At 37.6% G+C, this 5682-nt stretch overlaps 1 long non-coding RNA gene across 1 annotated transcript in view; it reads left to right on the plus strand.

The window, feature by feature from the left end:
* LOC104992740 overlaps positions 1–4114 on the plus strand; it is a 4489-nt gene extending 375 nt beyond the window's left edge. Inside the window, exon 2 of the long non-coding RNA XR_825738.1 lies at positions 2272–4114. This is a non-coding gene — a long non-coding RNA (uncharacterized LOC104992740). The remainder of the gene's footprint in view (positions 1–2271) is intronic.
* The last annotated feature ends 1568 nt before the right edge of the window (positions 4115–5682 follow it).

Here is a 5682-nt window from a genome sequence, read left to right on the forward strand (position 1 = left end):
GAGACAGCCGCGGATCCTTGGTTTCTGCATTGGGATGAGATACCTATGGGTCCGAGAGGCGGCAGCCTGCCTGCCCCGTCCTCGTCCCTGGTTTTGACCCCCAAGGGGTCGGGGACCAATGACTCTAGTCTAATTTCTGTGCTCCCGGGCTTACCCCATTTCCTTTCCTTCTGGTGAGGGTTTTTTTCCCTGGTGATCTCGAGGTGTAAAATGAGGAAGACCCCAGAGGCTACCAAGATCCACGTTTTGTTTTGTTGTTTAGCGGACAAGTTTAAGCCTCGTGTTTACAGATCATACATACACTTCACCCTCTTCCTTTCAGTTTCTGAAGTTTCTGAAGGCTTTTTAAAAGGAGTGATTTCTGATAGAACACCAGGTGAATTTTTCAGTTGTGGGAGGAAAATGTGCTTGACTTGGAGGGCTGAGTAATGAAGGGAGTTTGTGGTGGTGCAGTGGAAAATGCGTTGGGTCACTTGAAGACTGGTCACCACCAGCCTTTCTCTGCCACCGATTTGCAGGATGCTTGGAGAACGCAATGGCAACCCACTCCAGTACTCTTGCCTGGAAAATCCCATGGACGGAGGAGCCTGGTATGCTGCAGTCCATGGGGTCGCTAGGAGTCGGACACGACTGAGGGACTTCACTTTCACTCTTCACTTTTAGGCACTGGAGAAGGAAATGGCAACCCACTCCAGTGTTCTTGCCTGGAGAATCCCAGGGACGGCGGAGCCTGGTGGGCTGCCTTCTATGGGGTCGCACAGAGTCGGACACGACTGAAGCGACTTAGCAGCAGCAGCAGCAGCTTAGACAAACACGAATTCTGGTATTGATCCTAAATAAAATAAACTGTCTCCAAGGGCCCACCCAACTAGGACATTCATTGATAAAGGGAAGTTAACTGAAAAATCCAGCTTGACCAAACCTAATGCCCCATCTCCATTTCCTGAAGCACCACCAGTATGCACAAAAGCACTGTTACTAATGAGAGACACTTAAGTGGCAGAGGACCAAAGAAAACACTTGTACAGGCCTGTGCTAAACAGATGATTTGCAATCAATAAGTTATGGAGAATGCATTGTAAGCAAATCAATGAAACCTTAATATTTGCTGGAGAAATAGGTTGGTTACACACTGTGGTGGGAGACATATAAATAACTTACCATGGACACATAATTTATTTTTCTATTTTAAACCTGTGCTTCTGTAACATTCCTCCTATTCTTACTCAGATATTTTCTAAATAACCTGACAATATAATGGAATCTCTTTAATTTCTAAATGACAAACCCTTCCAAGTATTGAAATGCCATGCCTATAATGAATTTGTTGAACATTCTACAAATAGGCAAAAAATGTTGACATTATATTCACTTAAACAAATATTTTTAAAAATATCTCCTGGTTGCAAGTAACTATGTTAAGGGCAACTTCAAGAAATGCAAAATAAAGCCCAGTCTTTCTGCTGCTTCTTGCCTAGAATACGAGCAGGGAAACACTCCAGGAAGGCCTGACCAGGTCCTGATCTCGGCCCTGTATCTTTTGAGTTTCCCTTGCTTGTAGTCTTCATTTTGATTCACTGGGAGGGAAGGCCTCTAGGAATGTGTTATTCCACATACCCCACTTTTAAATCTTTGATCCTATCTCAAAAACCAAGATTTCTTTTCCTTGATCTTAAAATACTGGAAATAAGATTTTTCAGATGATAGATCACTAAAACTGAAAGAAAGTGAACAAAGAAAATATAATAGTTGGAGGATGAAGAGCAGCAACACAAATGATGACAGAAAATACAAATGCTATAAGATGACTATCAGGAAAGTTGAATGGGTTTCAATACTTCTTTTTAAATAAACAAACATTTTAATTTTTTTCCTCTGTGCTCCAGTGGTGGTCTTGAACACCAAACTTTGGTGATCACTTTGTAAGACTGACTAGATGGCAGTGTAGCGGCATAGTTAGGACCCTGAGCTTCAGACTTGGGTTTGAGTACTGGATCCACTACACTATGTTGTTAGACACATTATTTAATCTTTCTCAGCTTTTAAAATAGGAATAATAACTGTGCTTCATTAGGTTTCCACGAGAATTAAATGAGCTGTGTATGCAAGGTACCAAAACTGCCTGGTACACAGCTAACATGAATAACAGTTATTCAGCATTGACATGTCACACCACTGGATTTCATGAATTGTCTTCACGGATGAGGTGTTAGCCCCATAGCAATACAATATTACCTTTTAATACTGCTATTAAATTTTTCAACCCTGCAGGATAGCAAAAATGGAGCTCATAAAACATGTAGGACAAAAAGGAAAGTCCTGCAGACAGACCCTATTTGGATTAAGTGACCCAGTTCTTTGAACCTGAACAATGACTGCTGAATCCAGGAATGCTGCAGATTTGTCTCCTAAAGATACCCGAGAGATGGAAGGCATAGTGATAGTACAAGTGGAGGAGGAAGGGACAGATGATGAAGACCGTTTTCCAACAGAAAGAAGTAACACAGAGTTATCACCCCAATTTCTTAGTCGTTCCACAACTATGAACGAGAGAGCCTTGTTATCATCATATTTAGTGGCATATCGAGTGGCAAAAGAAAAAATGGCTCATACAGCTGCTGAAAAAATTATTCTCCCAGCATGTATGGATATGGTACGTACCATCTTTGACGATAAATCAGCTGACAAATTAAGAACTATACCTCTTAGTGATAATACAATATCTCGTCGAATCTGTACTATTGCAAAACATTTAGAAGCAATGCTTATGACACGGCTACAGTCTGGTATCGATTTTGCAATCCAACTCGATGAGAGCACTGATACGGCTAGTGGTCCCACACTCTTGGTATATGTCAGATATATGTGGCAAGATGATTTTATAGAAGATCTGTTGTGTTGTTTAAATTTAAATTCACAGGTAACCGGATTAGATGTATTCACTGAATTAGATAAGTGTGTTGTTGGTCGATATAAATTAAACTGGAGAAACTGTAAAGGAATCTCAAGTGATGGAGCAGCAAATATGACTGGGAAACATAGCAGACTTCTTGAAAACTTGTTAGAAGCCACCCACAACAACGCTCTTTGGAATCATTGTTTTATTCACAGAGAAGCTTTGGTATCCAAAGAAATTCCGCCGAGCCTAATGGACGTGTTGAAAAATGCAGTGAAAATTGTTAATTTTAGTAAAGGAAGCTCATTGAATAGCCGACTTCTTGAAATATTTTGTTCAGAGATCGGAGAGAACCATACCCACTTACTATTTCATACAGAAGTTCGTTGGTTGTCTCAAGGAAAAGTATTGAGCAGAGTATATGAACTCAGGCATGAGATTTACATTTTTCTCATTGAAAAGCAATCTCATTTGGCAAATATTTTTGAAGATGATGTTTGGGTATCAAAATTGGCATACTTAAGTGATATTTTTGGCATTTTAAATGAATTAAGTTTGAAACTACAAGGGAAAGCAATCATATATTTCAGTATCTTGAACACATTCGAGGATTCCAAAAGATGTTATTGTTATGGCAAACTAGACTTAAAAGTAATCGTCCTAGCTACTATATGTTCCCTACATTGTTGCAACACATCGAAGAGAACATTATTAATGAAGAATGCTTAAAGGTAATAAAATCAGAGATATTAATACACCTCACTTCTTTGTCTCAAACCTTTCATCATTACTTTCCAGAAGAGAAATTTGCATCATTAAAGGAAAATATCTGGATAAAAGATCCATTTGCTTTTCAAACCCCAGAATCAATCATTGAGTTAAATTTGGTGCCTGAAGAAGAGAATGAATTATTGCAGCTCAGTTCGTCATTCACGCTGAGGAATTATTACAAGACATTAAGTTTATCAGCATTCTGGATTAAGATTAAAGAGGAATTTCCACTGCTAAGTAGAAAGAGTATATTGCTATTATTACCATTCACATCTACCTATTTGTGTGAACTAGGATTTTCGATCTTGACACGATTAAAAACAAAAAAAAGAAATAGGCTTAATAGCGCACCTGACATGCGTGTGGCCTTATCCTCGTGTGTACCTGACTGGAGCGAACTGATGAACAGGCAAGCACACCCATCACATTAAATACTATCTTTATGAACTCAGGTTTCTGTACTTTCATAGGTATCCTTTGTGTATTGTATTTAAGTATTAATAAGATTGTGATTGGGATTTACTAGGTTTCATTTTCCTATATAGTAAGTATTGCTCTTTGACATTGTTTGTTACATGAATGTATGTGTATGCAGGATAATGATGTAAAATATATTTCTACGAATTACCATCAATTTTTTAAAATAGTGCTCTTAACACTCTTAGTTTTACACTCAAATCTGTCACCTTGTCTACTGCTGCTGCCTTGCTTCTTGTAGGCAAAGCCCCTTTCAGGTTCAGTTTCTCACCATCTATGTGCCTATGTGCTCTTCCTTGTCTGATTTTTGTTTATTGGCTGCGTTGGGGTGTTTTTTTGGGTAGTGCCACAGAGATTGTGAGATTGTAGTTCCCTAACCAGGGATCAAACTCAGGTCTCCTGCCTTACAAGGCAGATTCTTAACCACTGAATGACCAGGGAAGTCACAGTTCGTTTTTGCTATTATTTTCTGTTTTAAAAAATTCAGCTTTATTGAGATATGATTTACTTCTAGTAAAATTCACCCCTTTTGGTATATGGTTTGTTGAGTCTTGACAGAGGTATACAATTGTGGAACCACCCCTACAATCAAGATATAAAACATATCCTTCATCCCCAAAAGATCTTTCATGGCTTTGTTGTCAGTCCTTCTCTTGTACTACTGATGGTTTTGTCTTTTCCAGAACGTCATGTATTTGGCTTTTTTCTCTTAGCATAATGCTTTTGCAATCTATCCATATTATCGTATGCATTGGTAGTTTAATAGTGACTAATGTACCATTGTATGTATGTGTATCAATTAGCTTATCAATTCTTCAGTTGATAGACATTTAGTTTTTTCAAATTTTTTATTTGTTTTTTATGAACAAAGCTGCTATAAATATTTGTATACAGGAATTTGTGTGGACATATTTCTTTGGTAACAGCTAGCAGTGGGATTATTGGCTCATATGGTAAATATACATTTAATTTTATGCATTTTCTCCAGCAGTGTGTGAAATTTATAGTTCCTCTATATCTGAGTCAGCATTTTGTATTGTCAGGTTTCTATTTTAGCTATTGTATTAAGTTTAATAGTATCTCATTATAGCATTAATTTCCATTTCCCTAATGGACAATCATTTGAGCATCTTTTCACATATTTATGGCTGTGCATGTCTTCCTTTGGTGAAGTTCAAATCTGTTGCACATTTTAAAAATTCAAGTGTCTTATGAATAAGAATTATTTTTATATATTGTTTTCAAATGATCACACCCGTGTTTTACAAATGTTTTCTCCCAGTCTGTGGCTTCTCTTTTCATTTTCTTAACAGTGTTTGAAGAGCAAAATTTTAAAATTTTGATCAACTTCAGTTATCAAGTTTTTTTCTTATATGGTTCATTCTTTGTGTGTTCTGCCTAAGAAATCTTTGCCTAATCCACGGTCACAAATTTCTGTTTTCATCCAACTGTTTTATAGAAGTTTTAGATTTTACGTTTAGGTCTATAATGCATTTTGAGATGATCTTTGTAAATGGCTAAAGGAGATTAAAGAGACA

The sequence above is a fragment of the Bison bison genome, unplaced genomic scaffold, assembly GCF_000754665.1.
Source record: "Bison bison bison isolate TAMUID 2011002044 unplaced genomic scaffold, Bison_UMD1.0 scf7180017864223, whole genome shotgun sequence".
In the NCBI taxonomy this organism is placed as follows: Eukaryota; Metazoa; Chordata; class Mammalia; order Artiodactyla; family Bovidae; genus Bison; species Bison bison.